General features: G+C 45.5%; 1 pseudogene; it reads left to right on the top strand.

Moving 5' to 3' along the window:
- The first annotated feature begins 8406 nt into the window (after positions 1-8406).
- Positions 8407-15531, top strand: LOC136536879 (protein NRT1/ PTR FAMILY 6.3-like; annotated as a pseudogene).
- Positions 15532-16958: the final 1427 nt, after the last annotated feature.

Below are 16958 nucleotides of genomic sequence, written 5' to 3' on the forward strand. Positions count from 1 at the left end.
AAGATGAAGCCACTAAAGTGGAGGTTCCTCAAGTTGTTGCTGCACCAATTTCCACTAACGTACCTGATGCTACACTACAGCAAACACCTACTGCAACTCCAGAGCGCGACAGTGCTGCACTCGAGGGCGGTAGTGCCGCTCCTACACAGTCAGCAGCAGCTGATTCGACTCCAGCTCATGGACAAAACCTACAACCCATATTTAAGCAAGATGATGATAAAGATCTAGAAGATGAACAAGAAGCCATTAAGCATCCAAGGCTAAGGCAAACAATACAACAGGATCATCCCGTTGATAACATCCTTGGGAGTCTTCGAAAAGGAGTAACAACTCGTTCACATTTAGCAAACTTTTGTCAATATTACTCATTTGTTTCCTCTTTGGAGCCTCTTAAGGTAGAACAAACACTTGGAGACTCAGATTGGGTGATGGCCATGCAAGATGAGCTCAATAACTTCGAAAGAAACCAAGTGTGGACTTTTGTGGAACGACCCAATACCAATGTCATTGGTACCAAGTGGGTCTTCCGCAACAAGCAAGATGAGAATGGAGTGGTGACAAGGAACAAGGCTAGGTTGGTTGCTCAAGGTTTCACTCAAGTAGAGGGCTTGAACTTTGAAGAAACATATGCACCGGTAGCAAGACATGAAGCAATTTGAATGCTTCTAGCCTATGTCACTCATCACAACTTCAAGCTGTATCAAATGGATGTGAAGAGTGCATTTCTCAATGGTCCTATTCAAGAACTTGTCTATGTTGAGCAACCACCAGGCTTCGAAGATCACAAGTTTCCAAACCATGTCTACAAACTTCAAAAGGCATTCTATAGGCTTAAACAAGCACCAAGAGCATGGTATGAATGTCTTAAGGAATTCTTGCTTAAACAAGGCTTTGAAATAGGCAAAGCCGATCCTACCCTTTTCAATCACAAAGTTGGCAAAGATATATTTGTGTGCCAAATATATGTCGATGACATAATATTTGGTAGTACTAATCTTTCTTTTTGTGAGGAATTTAGTAGGATCATGACCAAGAGATTTGAGATGTCCATGATGGGTGAATTGAAGTTCTTCCTTGGATTTCAAATCAAGCAAGTGAAGGATGAAACTTTCATTAGCCAAATGAACTACACCCATGATATGCTCAAGAAATTTGACATGGTGAATGCCAAGCCTATCAAAACTTCTATGCCAACCAATGGACATCTAGATCTCAATGATGAAGAGAAAGCCATGGATACTAAGGTATATCGCTCCATGATCGGTTTTCTACTTTATTTGTGCGCATCTAGGCCCAATATTATGCTTAGTGTGTGCATGTGTGCTAGATTTCAAGCTAACCTGAAAGAGTGTCACTTAGTGGCCGTTAAGAGAATCTTTAGATATTTAGTACACACTCCTAACCTTGGCTTGTGGTATCCTAAGGGCTCTAGGTTTGATCTACTTGGGTATTCAGATTCCGATTACGCCGGTTACAAAGTAGATCGAAAAAGCATTTCGAGGACATGTCAATTCCTTGGATAGTCTCTAGGGTCTTGGAGTTCTAAAAAGCAAAATTGTGTAGCCCTTTCCACTGCCGAGGCCGAGTATGTTGCAGCCGGTGCATGTTGTGGTCAACTACTTTAGATGAGGCAAACCCTTCAAGATTTTGGAATGTCACTTCACAAAAATCCTACTTTTGTATGACAATGAAAGTGCCATAAAGTTAGCCAACAATCCCATAAGCCACTCAAGAACTAAGCACATAGACATCCGACATCATTTCTTGAGAGACCATGAAGCCAAAGGAGATATCGAAATTCACCAAGTGAGCACCGAAAAGCAACTAGCTGATATCTTCACTAAGCCTCTTGATGAGTCAAGGTTTTGTGCTTTATGTAGTGAGCTAAATATACTTGATTCTCGTAACGTGGTTTGGACTATAGCACACCTTGATTGATAAACTAGCATGGATAGGAGAAATGAATTGCAAAAGTATAAATATTGTGCTTAAAATGTTTTATCATAAGAAACAAGTGCATTATGATCATTGTTTGTATTGATTATTTGTTGCTGATTATAGTGTGCTTGAGATATGTGTCCATATCCTATATATAGAGAGGTATTTAGTTAGTAGCTAAATTTGCTATACTGGGGAGTGCGGCAGTGCTACGCCGGCCCTGCAGCAGTGCCACATGTGGACTGCGACAGTGCCGCACTTTGAATTTCAACTAAAATTTGGCCCACGACAGTAGTTACCGTAGGGGGCCCATCTTACCTCTTATTTTCCTAGCCCCTAGGGTAACTCTCTCCCTTATCCCAACTGCAGTCGCCGCCTCTCCTCTCGCACGCGCATGCAACCACCACCGCGCCTCTGTCTAGTAGCGCTGCCACCTCCGGCATTCTCGTGGCATGTTGTTGTTCTTCTATGTCATCATCAGCAGTAGCCCTAGCTCATGGATGGAGCCAATTCATCTCTTTTCTCCTCAATCCGCGAAAACTAAGATGGCCTCCAGAGGTGATGATGACTAGAGGGGAAGAGGGAGATGACAGAGCCTCAGGACAAGCAAATGCCTCATCGTGGTCATGGCAGGACCATAGGGGGCAGCAGTAGTGCAACATACAGAGATGTTACCAGAGACAGGGGGAGGAGAAATCAGATAATCCAGGATGAGGAGAACTTGGAGAGGGATGGCTGCACTATTCCTCTAGGTGCTTGCCTAGATACTCCACCTCATCTTGAGGAGTTTGACAGGAGCTACATCAGAGAGTATTCTGAGGATGTAGTCATGAGGTGTCCTATTGACACACATGCTCATCCCATGCTCAACTATGTAGGAAAGCTGAAGATGGTGGAGGAAGCACGTGAGAACAATCCCTATGAGCAGCCAAAGGATTTGGAGATAGACTACAGGTTTTGGAATGAGTTTCATTCTAACTTCTATGCATCTATGAACTTCAACTCCAAGAAATCCAAAGTTATCAAGATGCAGTATGTTGATTAGGAGGAGATGAAGGCAAAGAATGAGTTAGAATTCAATAAGGTGATCAAGGCTTGTGAGTTATTTGGCCTCATTGATATTATGAGCTTCAGATATAATTGTAATGAGGAAGTGCTAGCCTAGTTCTATTCCACTTTCTTCTATAGCATCTACACTGATCACTGGATGACTGAGGGATGGCATTACAGAGTTGATTTTGTGACTTTCAGCCGGATCCTTGGTTTTGGAGAGGAGGAGCAGGGCTTCACTTATATTCATGATGAGGCTAGAGCTAAGATTCATGATATTACCTATATGTGGATTTACAGGAGAAGTGTAGATGGGAAAGTCAGTGGCCTGAAGAGCTATTATTACATTCTGAATAATTTGATCAGGTACACTATCAATCCCAAGGATGGAGCAGCCTCTGATCTTAATAGCTATGTGAGGAATATGCTTGTTAGATTTGCTCCTAGAGGTGACAGGTTTAATGTCCCTCACTTCATGTGGCATGAGCTGAGGAACACCATGGAGGATGAGAGAAAGGGGATACCCTATGCCCCCTATCTCATGTTTATGATTGAGAGGGTCTCTGGCTATAGATTTGAGAAAGATGGTCTTCACACAGTCTACAAAATTGAGAAGACCCAAGGGGCAGGTGCTAGCAGGGTAGTGAGATGCTCTCCATCAGTTGAGGACATGCCTGAGTCGTCCCGCTCTAGGTCTCGCAAGGAAAAGAAGATGGAGAAATTTGGGAAGTGGATCAAGGCCATTTTCACCACATGCACTTATGCAGTGAGGACCGCATATCAGGACTAGTTGGAGAACCATGAAGCCAATCGGGGGGCTAGAGAGCGTGCAGGGCTGCCACCTCTTTCTCTAGTTCAGTCATCGCCGAGGTTAGTTGACCTCCCTAGTCTTTCTAAGATAGATTCAGAGGATTAGGAGGAGGAGGAAGAGCAGGAGCAGCGAGAGCTTGATCCACACACCAGTTTGAGATCCACCTTGCAGTCCTTGAGGAGGAGCACCAGGTGTGAGCGCCATATTTTGACCACTCATCGCCAAGGGAGGGCGGTAGTGTCTTCTTCTTCCTCCTCCAACGACGACGACAATGATGATGGTGGAGAGGAGGACGTTGCAGGTGCTAGTGGAGCTACTGGTGGCGATGATGTCGATTGGGACACCATCCAAGAGGATAAGGAGTGAGTGTTAGTCTTTCTTCTTTTCTTCTCTTTTTGGTGCTTTATGCCAAAGGGGGAGAAAATTAGAGGGGTCAACAACTTTTTTGATGCCATGGATATTGTTGCAGCTAGAGTTATGTTCGTATTCGTTTAGAGTAGTCTTCATTAAGTGAGAGTTTGAGAGTCTATTAGAAACTCTATTTATGTAATAATGCTACTTAAGTACTTTTTATATGTGTGGGATATGGACATATATTAATCTATGTGTCGCTTGTGATACAATTGTGCTAGAATGTATATCTTTATATGTATCACATGTTGTGTGGTGTCTGTTTTGATCTGTACTGTTACAGCAAGTGTGGCAGTGCCGCACCGAGCTGCAACAGCAAACCATGTTGTGCATAAATTGTTATTTGCATCATGTTTTACATACCTAACATAGTATGCAGCACCCCACAAGAGCATGGATGTAAGGGGAGCCCCATCACTTTTACTAAAATGTGAATCTTGGCTTCTTATGCCAATTTGAGAACTCAATTCTCTATTCACATACTTTGGGGAGGCTCTACACCCATGGCTCGAAAATCTCAGTATTTATTTCATATCTTTTGTAAGCTCTAATTAGGTTGTCATCAATCACCAAAAAGGGGGGAGATTAAAAGTGCAATAAAACCCTAATTGTGGGTTTTGGTGATAATGACCACGCAATTAGAGAACTACTGAGATTTATAGAGATGACAAGCAGGGAATTTATATTCGATGATGCTACACAAAATGAAGCAGCCCCCAATTATAAATGTAGATGGCTTCAAACTCAAAGGAGGTTTAAATTATTTTATATTTTGAATTTGAGTATAGGAAAAGTCATACTATAAAGGGGAACATAATGCTTAAGCTAATATGTGCTACCAAGTGCTCAAACAACCACATGCATCCTTAGATTCATAGCCAAGACAGTCTACACTTCACTATTACCCTTGCTATCTTACGTGGTGCGTCATTGCCGCACTTGAAGAGAGGCATTGTCGCACTTGAGTTGCGGCAGAAGGAAGTTAACACCCACGCTGACTTCCCTAGATGGCTCAAGACGTATTAAAAGGTTTTGCCTGACCTCGAGACCACGGGCTCCGTCTCACCCATCCTCGAGGCCGTGGGCTCCGTCTTGCCCAACCTTGAGGCCGTGGGCTCCATCTCGCCTGACCCTGAGGCCACGGGCTCCATCTCACCTGACCCCTTGGGTGCAGCGACCGTTGGGGGCTAGGGGTATATATACCTTTCCCCTTTCTCCCCAATGGCTCTCTACCTCTTCCACCTCACTTTAGCACTCCCAAAATAGAGCAGGAGCTCTCTCTCTCTCTCCCTTCATTATTGACTTCAAGCCCCCAAGCAAATCCATTGATTTCCCCATTAATCCTTGAGGGAAAAGGGTCCAAAACTCGATTAGAGAGAAGCTCCAATGATTCTCCAACTCTAAAGAGCACTTGGTTCATGTTTTGGCTGATGATTGTGTTTATTACTCTTGGAGCTTGGCTTCTAGCCGGCTAGAGCGTCGCCCATGGAGCTTGCCAACTTGTGTGGCAGTCTTGGGAGGTTTGTAACTAAAACAACCCGACTTCCGTGAAGGGAAATCCACAGAGTCAAAGTGTAATAAGACCGTTGTAGATCATATTACCCAAATTCCAGTCGAATATCACATCCATACAACGATAATATCATAGTACAAATAGTGCAGAAATACATAAATTATTACATCACCGCATTAGCGGAATCAAAGTAGCATTCATTCAGAACAGCTTGAAGATAAGATCACCAAACTCGAGCGTAGGAACGAACCCCTCAACCGTCAAACTCCTCGGAGCTATACTCCTCAGCAGAACCTGTGTGCCAAAATTTATCAGTACGATTTGTACTGGCCACTCCCAACCCTATGAGCATTGCTTTATGGAAATTGGATGCAAGTTGGATATAATCAAAAGGAACCTATAAGGCTAGGGTTTCCTATATTATAGCATATCAAGTATACAATAATAGTTGGTCAAGTTTTATCACCATTCCCACACACATTCCACCCCATTCCCGTCCAGAGCCAGGTTTCAATCCTGGGATCGATATACCACCATCTCCACACCATCACCACATTTCCATCATACCATCCCACATCATCTCCACACCATCGCTCAGTCGATAGGCCAACTCCCTCTCGGCACTGTCTCAAGGCCTGTAGCCCCTGGCTACGACTGACACTCTCTCCCGGGGAAAGAAGAGAGGGACTCATCTCCTATCTAGTTTAAGCGAAACCCAGGAAAGGTCCATAGCCGTCAAGTCAGCATATGTATCGATCGATCAACCATACACTCTGCAGAGGTTTTACATGCCCACAAGATTAGCCATCCTTGGAGTCTAGAATCTCCTAGGCAGAATTCCGGTCGCTTGCTAGCCTAGAACGATGCCACCCTACCTCTCAGCCCTAGAACATCCCAAGTCTAGTCTAGGATGGCTGATACTGTGAGTCGTAGACAGAGCCGAGGCCCTCCGGATGTCAGGAGCTGGGTCCACAAGGCCTCCTAAAGTCTTGGTAGGGTGTGGGGGGAAACCACGCACCCCGTACCTCCTTGTACACGTTCGCCTAGCAGTAGTGCCATCGCTCTACCAAGTAGTCCGACCGTCCCGCACCATATAGGGCGAGTGGGATGTAAGGCTTCCCGGTGAATCTGAGTACTAGTAAGTCCTTAGGGATGATCAAGCCAGAATGTCTTCATCAGGGTTTCCAATTACCGTGCCACCACAGCACCTCTACCCTGAGCTCCACCTCTCCAAGGTTCACACCCGAGGCCACCTCCAATTACCATTTACCCGCCATAGGTATTCCATATCCAAGTGCCCAGGTAGCACCACATGGCAAGACTCGCCCTAGGCTCGTCGTTTATTCTAGCTCGGTCGACACAACCCTCACCCTCCACGCACCCAAGTCACACATGCAGCACTCTCCCCCATAGTCCATATAACACCAGTTTCCTACCACGCATCAATGTAGTGCGAGCGTAGTAGTAGTGATAAGCAATGAAATATAGCAGCGAGCGTGTGACTAGCCTAACAGTAGGATGAGCAGGGGTAAGGTTGCGTCAAGGTAAAGGCCATCAAGAAAGCATACTACCATGCAAGTCCTATCATAGTGTGTATATAACAACAAAGTAAAGTGATAGCAGTTCTACATGAGCCATGCGTAATAGGTGCTACGAGATTGGGTGGGATGTGGCACCTTCAGTGTAGTCATCTCCGTACTCCTCATGGTACTCTCGGTCCTCGTCCGTCTGGTTCTCCTCCGAGTCTGCAAATGATCGCATTATAGTTGCGTTAGCGACGTCTATAGAATAGCACAAAGAAGCAATAAGAATTTGAAAGAGCCAGATGCACTCAAACATGGGTTCATTGCGTAGGGCTCGATGAATTTTGGTCCTGGTCTGGTGTTTTTCTGAGTTCGTATGAATTTGTTATGAATTTCCGAAGTTTCAATCATTTCTGTTCAATGGGAAAGGTTGAATTAATCTTGGGCTGACACGTGCCATGCTGTGACTAGTTCACGTGATGTGTGGGAACTTGGAGTGGTGAAACAGCTGGTGAGGTGGTCGGGGAGGTCACCGAAGTGGTCGGAGGGATCGCTGAGGTGGTCGGAGGGATCACCGAAGTCCCCGACACTGGCGTGGTCACATCATCGGTATGACATTGGCATGGCGTTATCAGGGCTAAACCGTGGCTGATAGGTGGGTCCTGCTGACGGTGTCACTGACATGTGGGTCCTGGTCAATGGTCAACGTTGACCGGTCAATGGTTAATACAGGCCGGGTCCAAACTGGGTCGGTTGAGCCTAGATACGGGCTGGACCTTGGTCCGCCACATGGCGCGCGCTGGTGCGGCCACATCGTCTTACTGGGCCACTAACGGGCCGTGGTCCACGGGCGTAGGTGAGGCGCGGTTCATGGTGAACTAGCCTATGTTGGTCCATAGACCGCAGAGCCGGTCTATGAAGGACTTGGTCCACTTACTCCTTCCTAGGGTTCGGTTCACGTGCACGACGTGGTCGTGGTTGGAGCTACTCGACGTGGTCGACGTGGTCAAGGTCGGAGTGGTCGGCGTGGTCGACGGGGTCGTGGTCAGAGCTGCTCGGCAAAGCTGCTCGGGGTGGTCGATGTGGTCATGGTCGGAGCTGCTCGGCGAAGCTGCTCGGGGTGGTCGACGTGGTCTTGGTCGGAGTGGTCGGCGTGGTCGATGGGGTCGTGGTCGAAGCTGCTCGGGGTGGTCGACGTGGGGAAAATCCCCTCCTCTTCCCCGACGGGGCTTTTGCCGGCGATGAGGTCACCGGCGAGCCTCTCGGGCGGTACTGGTGCGCGGTTAAGGTAGGCAAGTGTCGCCAAGCCTCGGTGGGGTCAAGGTGGCGGATGGGGCTTCCTAGGGTCCCGGCCACGGTGAATGGCGGCATGGGTCCGTCGGCGTGCATGGACAGGGCTATGGTGGTAACGAGAGTCCAGTTGGAGAAGCATGTGAGCTCCACGGTGCTTCTATGGCCATGGTGGGCGTGTTGAAGGAGCTCCTAGTGCTCTCGGTGGCTCTGGCCATGGTGGTGAGGGCAACATAGAGGTGGTGGCGCTATGACAAGGTGCGGTGCGGCAACGCAGGGCTCCGGTGGGCTTCTTCCCTGGCTAGGTGAGTGTGGCATGACTCTCATCATGGCGGGGCCAGTCATTGTGTCAACGTTGCCTTTACCGCGACGTAGAAGACATGGTGGTCTCGCCATGGTTGTGCTCTCAGCCATGGTGAGCATGCTCGTGCATGTGCGCTCTTATTCCGATGTACAGCGTCATGGCTGGGGTCCTCCTTTTGGCTGATGGCAGCGCTAATGGCGCATCCTGGGTCTCGGCAAGCATGGCCATGGCGGTCTCCCTAGCTAACCAGTTGGGCTAGGCCAGGGCTCGAAGCTTCAGCCATGTTTCGATCGTGGCGGTGCATGTTCCATTTGGCTAGAGAGGTGGTCTCAGCAAGATGGCTCACCGTAGGGTTCGTGGCGGTAGGATGGTGGTGCGGTGGCGAGGCAAGGCCATGATGAGGCAATGTAGTGCCGTGCTGAGCAGCTACGTCGCTGTAGCTGATCGGGGCGGCGCTCCTGGCTCCGGCGAGGTCCTCCCCGCAGCGGCTTCCTTCTCCACCTTGCTTCTCCTTCCTCCCTCTCTCTCGGCTTGACGCTGTGTGGTGTTGTGCCACCAGCGGCGGTGGCGAACGAACTGAGGGTTAGGGCTCACGAACATTGGCTTTTTATAGCTGAGCTACAAGGGCTCCAATGGCAGACGGCGATCGGGTGGTGGTGATGCGTGCAGCGCATCCGACGGTTCGCGTGCAGTAGCGTAGGCGCGGCGCAAGGGGAAACAGGGTCATGAGATGTGCGTGACCCCGGGCCCGCATCTGCTCCACGGTTGGCTCCCGGTCGCGCGGGGAGAATGCATGGGCGAGGGGAAGAAGACGCTACTATGCTGACAAGCGGGGTCGGGTTGTTAGGCGCTTGGCGCGATGTGGCTGCGTGCGGCGCGTGATGGCTGACGAGCGGGGTCGGGTCATCGGTGGCTATGCGCGTGCGGGCGGCGATGCTGGGCCGGCTGAGCTGTTGGGCCGGTCGAGGCAGGCTAGGCTGAGCCAACCCTGTTGCTTGGGCTGGTTGGTCATGTGCTTGGGCCAAATTGGCTTTCCTATTTTCTAAATAAACCAAGGCTCCTATATTGTATACGTGTGTCGCCAACTTGTACACCTCCTAGCGGGGTCCACTAGAGGTCAACTAGAGGTAATGGGGTCCATGTCAAGGGTTGGCAATCCATGAGCATTGAGTTGATAAAGATAGTTGGTTGATTATAGAATCTAGGTCAAGGGTTCAAGAGAGATTCCAGAAGGAGTCAAAAGGATTTGCTACGGACTTGTGCTCTCCAACACAAAAACCCTAAACCAAATAAGGAACTCTGGCAAGCTCCTACAAGCATCACTATATGTATGCAACAATTTATTTATAAATTGTTCTTTGTTTGACCTAGTATCTACATGCTTCACACATTGCAGGAAAAATTTTAAAAAGTTCGTATTTTCGGCTTCTCCAAAAACTTGGGTTGTTACAGTAACCATCTCTTGAAGCTAGTAAACTCACCCCTCATCTCAAGAGTTAAGTCTCTTGACTTGAGAACGAGGAAGGGTTGGAAAGCCCTAATCCTTAATATCTAACCTCAACAATGTGGAGGCAGGCAAGCCTTGGTGGAGAGCCGAACCATGAGATAAATCATTATGTCACTTGTGCTTGATTTTCATTACTTGCATGACATATTGTGGTTGAGGTGATTACTAGGGTTTCTAGTCGATCTACTTGTGTGTGGTGTTCCTACCACTTCTAGCTTTTGATTTGTGATTGTCATACCTACAGTAAGCTAGGAAATTTCTCCAATTTAAGTTTTCGTTCATGGATTTTGAACTATGATTCGAAGTTGTCTGCAGGTGCGGCAGTGCTGCTGTTCTGGCCCGGCAGTGCCGGCCTCTAGAGTGGCAGTGCCGCTGGGTGAATTTGATAAAAGTTTGAGTGTTTGTTTTGATAGGCCTATTCATCTCCCCCTCTAGGCCAACCAAAGATCCTACAGATAAGAGGGTCTATCCCAGATTGTGATACCACCATAGAGTATCTTAAGAAAGTGAAGAGTTAGTTTACTAGCTCTTCAAAGGCTTATGCCAGTACTTTGATCAAGAAATTGTTCAATGAAAAATACACTGGTGGTGGTATCATAGAGCACATACTGAAGATGAGCAACATAGCTTTGAAACTGAAGCTAATGGATTTGGAGCTCAAGGATGAGTTCCTTATTCATTTGGTTTTTGCTTCCTTGCCCAAAGAATATGAAACTTTTGTTGTGAACAACATGCAGCCCGATAAGTGGGATATAGAGAAGCTCATTGCAATATGTGTTCAAGAAGAGGAGAAGCTTAAAAGCTCACAGGGTGACTCTGCTAACCTTGTGAAGGACAACAAGAAGAAGAACTTCAATAAGAATGCCAATCCCCAAGGGAAAGGCCCTCAGACTGAGCACCGTCAGAAGAATAGCAATAACCAAGTTGAAAAAGATCAGTGCAAATGGTGCAAGCAGTGTGGACATTACTAGAGGGACTGTCCAGACTTTCTGAAAAGCCTTCTGAAGAGAGGTGAGGATTTCATTACATTCATAGATGAATCCTTGTATTTAAGTTATGCAAAATCTACATGGTGGATTGCAACTGTTCATGTTGCAAATTCATTATAGGGATTCTGTATGAGGAGAACCCTACAAAGAGGAGAAAGAAGAATTAAAGTTGCAAATGAAGTTGAAGCCATTGGAGATCTTTCTCTAGAATTAGATGATGGTTTTAGACTTCATCTTTCATATATTCTTTATGTACCCTCTTTGCGTAGAAACTTGATAAGTGTTTCAAGATTAGATGATGATGGATATGATTGCCATTTTGGCAATGGTAAATGTCGGATTGTGATTAATAATAAGTGTGTTGGTCTTGCCTTCCGACAAGACAAGCTTTATTTATTATCACTTTTCTAAGAATGTGAATGATGTGAGCACTGAGAATGAGAATGCTTCCTCGTCTATGAATGCAACAAATAAGCGGAAGAGAGTGCATGACGTATCTTCGAAATTATGGCACTGTTGTTTAGGCCATATTTCAAGGGGGAATAGAGCGATTGATTAAGAAATCAATTCTTCTGCCTTTAGAATTTTCAGATTTAGAACAATGCATTGATTGCATAAAAGGAAAATACGTTAAGAAAATAAAGAAAGATGCCAAACAAAGTGTAGGAATTTTAGAAATAGTTCACACAGACATTTGTGGTCCTTTTCCTGTGAAAAGTATGGATGGTTATGACTCATTTATAATATTCATAGATGATTATTCTCGTTTTGGCTATATTTATCTAATTAAGGAAAGATTTGAAGCATTGGATAAATTTAAGATATTTAAGGCTAAAGTAGAAAATCAGCATAACTTAAAGATTAAGGTAGTAAGATCCGACCATGGGGGAGAGTACTACGGTCGACACACCCCATATGGCCAAGTTCCTGGACCTTTTGTAAGGTTCTTACAAGAAAATGGCATAGTTGCCCAGTATTCTACATCAGGCGAGCCTCAGCAAAATGGAGTAGCTGAAAGATGCAACCGTACCTTAATGGATATGGTGAGAAGCATGATAAATTTCTCTACCCTACCGATAAGTTTATGGATGGAGACGTTAAAAACCGCCATTCATATTCTTAATCGAGTGCCAAGCAAGTCGGTGCCCAAAACACCGTATGAGTTGTGGATAGAAAAGGAACCCTCACTTAACTATTTACGTGTGCGGGGTTGTCTAGCTGAGGCTAAAGTCTTTAACCCAAACATAGGGAAGCTAGACTCTAAGACAGTCAGTTGCTATTTTATTGGCTATCCAGAAAAGTCAAAAGGTTATCGCTTCTATTGTCCTGACAGACAAACGAAGTTTATAGAAAGACATGCTGTGTTCTTAGAGGATGATATGATAAGGGGGAGCATGGTAGCGCGAGAAATTAATTTTGAAGAGAAGCGGGTATATGTGCCCACTCTAATGGTTCATGAACCATTATTCATGCTACCTGTTGTTGCTATACCAACAGGGCAAGACACTTTAGTAACAGTACCTATTGTTAACTCTCCTATGGCAACAATGAATGAACATGAGGAACCTGTCATTCAAGATCCCATAGAACCCATTGTCACACATGAGAAGGAGCAACAACAACCACATATAGAACAAGCATCATCTAACGAAGCCCCTAAAAGGTCTCAAAGAGTCAGGAGATCAGTCATTCCTGAAGACTACAAAGTTTATGAATGTGAGAAATTTCAAATGGAGGGTGATCCCACCTCATTTGAAGAAGCCATGAGAAGCGCTCACTCATCAAAGTAGCTTGAAGCCATGGAAGATGAAATAAAATCAATGAAAACCAACGGAGTTTGGGACTTAGAAACAATTTCTAAAGGAGCCAAGACAGTAGGCTGTAAATGGGTCTACAAAACTAAACATGACTCCAAAGGAAATATAGAAAGGTTTAAAGCGCGACTTGTGGAAAAAGGTTTTACGCAAAGAGAAGGCATAGATTACAATGAGATATTTTCTCCAGTCTCATGTAAGGATTCTTTTATAATCATAATGGCGCTTATAGCACATTACGATTTAGAATTATATCAGATGGATGTAAAGACAGAGTTCCTAAACAGGGATCTGGAGAAAAATATTTACATGGCACAACCAAAAGGTTTTGTTGTGGAAGGAAAAGAACGTATGGGATGTCGTCTGAAGAAATCCATTTACGGATTAAAACAAGCTTTAAGACAGTGGTATTTGAAGTTTGATAGTACAGTAAGAAAGTTTTTCTAGTCTTGTATGTGGATGACATCTTGCTAGCTAGCAATGATGTTAGTCTACTACTAGAAACAAAGAAGTTCTTGTCCTTGAAGTTTGATATGAAGGATATCGGTGAAGCTTCGTTCGTTCTAGGAATAGAGATTCACCGAGATAGAAAAAATGGGGTTTTAGGATTATCACAAAAGGCATACTTAGAAAAAGTTTTAAAGAAATATAGTATACAAAATTGTAAGTCATCACCTGCTCCCATAGTCAAGGGCGATAGATATGGGGAATTTCAATATCCTAGGAACCAATATAAGATCGATCAAATGAAAGCGGTTGCATATAGTTCAGCTGTCCGAAGTTTTGTGTTACCTGCAAGGTATGAAGGGTCTCATGTTAACATACAGAAGATCTGATTCCCTGCACATAGAGGGGTACATAGATTCAGATTATGCGGGAGATGATAAAAAGTCCACGTCAGGGTATATATTCACTCTCGTAGGAGGAGCTATATCGTGGAAAAGCTCAAAACAAACCATCACTACATCGTCCACAATGTATGCCGAGTTTGTAGCATGTTATGAGGCCACAGGGCAGGTGAATTGGCTGAAGAAATTCATGTTCGGGTTGAAAGTGGTAGACGACATAAATAAATCACTCAAGTTATACTGCGATAATAATCCAGCAGTATGTTATGCTCACAATAATAAGTCAAGTGGTGCTGCCAAACACATTGACATAAAGTATTATGTTATAAAAGAAAAAGTCTGGGGTCATATAATTAGTCTTGAGCATATATGTACAGAAAAGATGCTCGTGAATCTGCTTACAAAAAGCTTACCACCCAGCGTGTTCAGAGAACATGTAGCCGGCATCGGTTTAAGAGAAATCCTATGATTCCTGGACAATGAGGGCCTAGTTGAGAATTTATTTTAAAACAGAGATGTGCATTATAGTTGTTTAATCTAATGGTAACTGACCGTGACGATAAGGCACCCTCTATGCACCGATGTGTGATGGAATGAGAACAAGATGAAGTAGTTGAGTTTAAGGAATAAGGTGAGATCAAAAAGGAGAATGTTAGGTTGATCTCCACCACAGCCAATTGGGTCCTTGGATCCACGCCCTGATCGGGGACACCCAACCGCTTCATGGTTGGTGGACCCCCGTCGCACAGCGCCATAAAAAGGGAGGTGGGGTCGAGGCACAAGACATAAGGTTCACCTGCGCCGCCAGACGCCCCACCAACATCCTAAACCCTAACCGATCTAGAGAGAGGTGTTACCAGCGACGGGAAGCACCGCAACCGGCCACAGCCGCCTCTGCACCGCCGCCACTACGTCCGCGCCTTCACCGCCGGACTTCACCGCCTCATCCACAAGCACAGCGATGGCTTCCTCCTCTTCCTCCAAGCCCGACGGTTTGCATCTCCGAATCTCTCTCTCTGTGTTTTCTCATTACCAGTACATGTTCTAGGGCTTACCATGTTCTAATTCAGGTATACACCCGGCTGATCTACAACTAGTCGATCCTATGCACTAACAGCACGGAGTCACGCTCTTGGTGTTCCTGCTCATGCCGCAGTTCGTGCTCGTCGGCGCCGGCGAGGCCTTCACGTACATGGGCCAGCTCGCGTTCTTCCTGCGGGAGTGCCCCAAGGGCAGGAAGACCATGAGCACGGGCCTCTTCCTCAGCACCTGCGCGCTCGGGTTCTTCTTCAGCACGCTGCTCGTCACCATCGTGCACAAGGTCACGGTCCACGGCAGCGAACGCGGCGGTTGGCTTGCCGACAAGCTCAGCGACGGGAGGCTCGACTACTTCTATGGCTGCTCGCCGTGGTCAGCGCCATCAACCTCGTCCTCTTCACGTTCGCCGCCAGGGGCTACGTCTATAAGGAGAAGCGCCTGGCCGACGCCGGCATCGAGCTCGCCGACGAGGAGTCTATTGCCGTCGGCCACTGATGCTGCTGTGCTCACTACTGGAAAACCAAGATTTGCCTAGTGTTTAATGGTTTGCCTAGTGCCAATCGTCGGACACTAGGCAAAAAGCTTGTTTGCCGAGTGTTAGACCCCGGAGCACTCGGCAAAACAAAGGCACTAGGCAAAATAACGATTTGCCGAGTGTCGACACTAGGCAAAGAAATCCACTCGGTAAATGACCATTTTGCCTAGTGTCAATACTAGGCATACCATCACACTCGGCAAAGGCTGCCGGAGAGCAACCGCCGTTACCATTTTGCCGAGTGTCTTCCGTTAACACTCGGCAAAATTAGAACTTTGCCTAGTGTCTCCGGATGACACTAGGCAAATTGGCCAGTTTGCCTAGTGTCTCACAGAGACACTGGGCAAAATATTTTTTTCTTTTTTTGATTTTAGCTTCCAATTTTTTTCTGTAGCTTTCCTACTATACCTTGACCAACATGTTGAAAGTTGGCACAATTTTATGGAATTTTGCTATATTTCTTTAGTTTATTTAATTTCTTTGAATTTTTTTGATAAATGCAAATTTGAACTGCAAGTGTGTCGAATAATGGCAATTCATGAATGCAAAAATGATATTCATGTTAGTAAGTGTTAGTTGAGGCCGTATCCAGAAACAGACCAAAAATTTCACACATCTTCACGTCGAGACATGACCACGAACTTGCGAGCAAATAGTTTTTAAATTCTATTAAATGAAAACGGAGTCTGAAATTCATGAAACTTGTCGACAAGTCAAGATATCGCATGCGGGTGCCATGATAAAAATTTAAAAAGATTTGGAGCACATCGTCACGTATGATGCTTAGAAACCCTAACATCTCCACGATCACATGTGGAGATGTTAGGGTTTCTAAGCATCATACGTGACGATGTGCTCGAAATCTTTTTAAATTTTTATCATGGCACCCGCATGCGATATCTTGACTTGTCGACAAGTTTCATGAATTTCAGACTCCGTTTTCATTTAATAGAATTTAAAAACTATTTGCTCGCAAGTTCGTGGTCATGTCTCGACGTGAAGATGTGTGAAATTTTTGGTCTGTTTCTGGATACGGCCTCAACTAACACTTACTAACATGAATATCATTTTTGCATTCATGAATTGCCATTATTCGACACACTTGCAGTTCAAATTTGCATTTATCGAAAAAATTCAAAGAAATTAAATAAACTAAAGAAATATAGCAAAATTTCATAAAATTGTGCCAACTTTCAACATGTAGTCTCATTTTATGTAGGGAGGCTCGATAAAAAGTTTAAAGACCAAAATTGAAAAAAAAAAGTTTGCCTAGTGTGTCAGCTAGACACTAGGCAAACTAGCCTCTTTGCCTAGCGTCTCATGAAAAACACTAGGCAAACTTATTTTTATAGTGTTTACCTGGTGTTGGGTTATCGACACTCGGCAA

Source organism: Miscanthus floridulus, chromosome 2, assembly GCF_019320115.1.
Source record: "Miscanthus floridulus cultivar M001 chromosome 2, ASM1932011v1, whole genome shotgun sequence".
Taxonomy (NCBI): Eukaryota; Viridiplantae; Streptophyta; class Magnoliopsida; order Poales; family Poaceae; genus Miscanthus; species Miscanthus floridulus.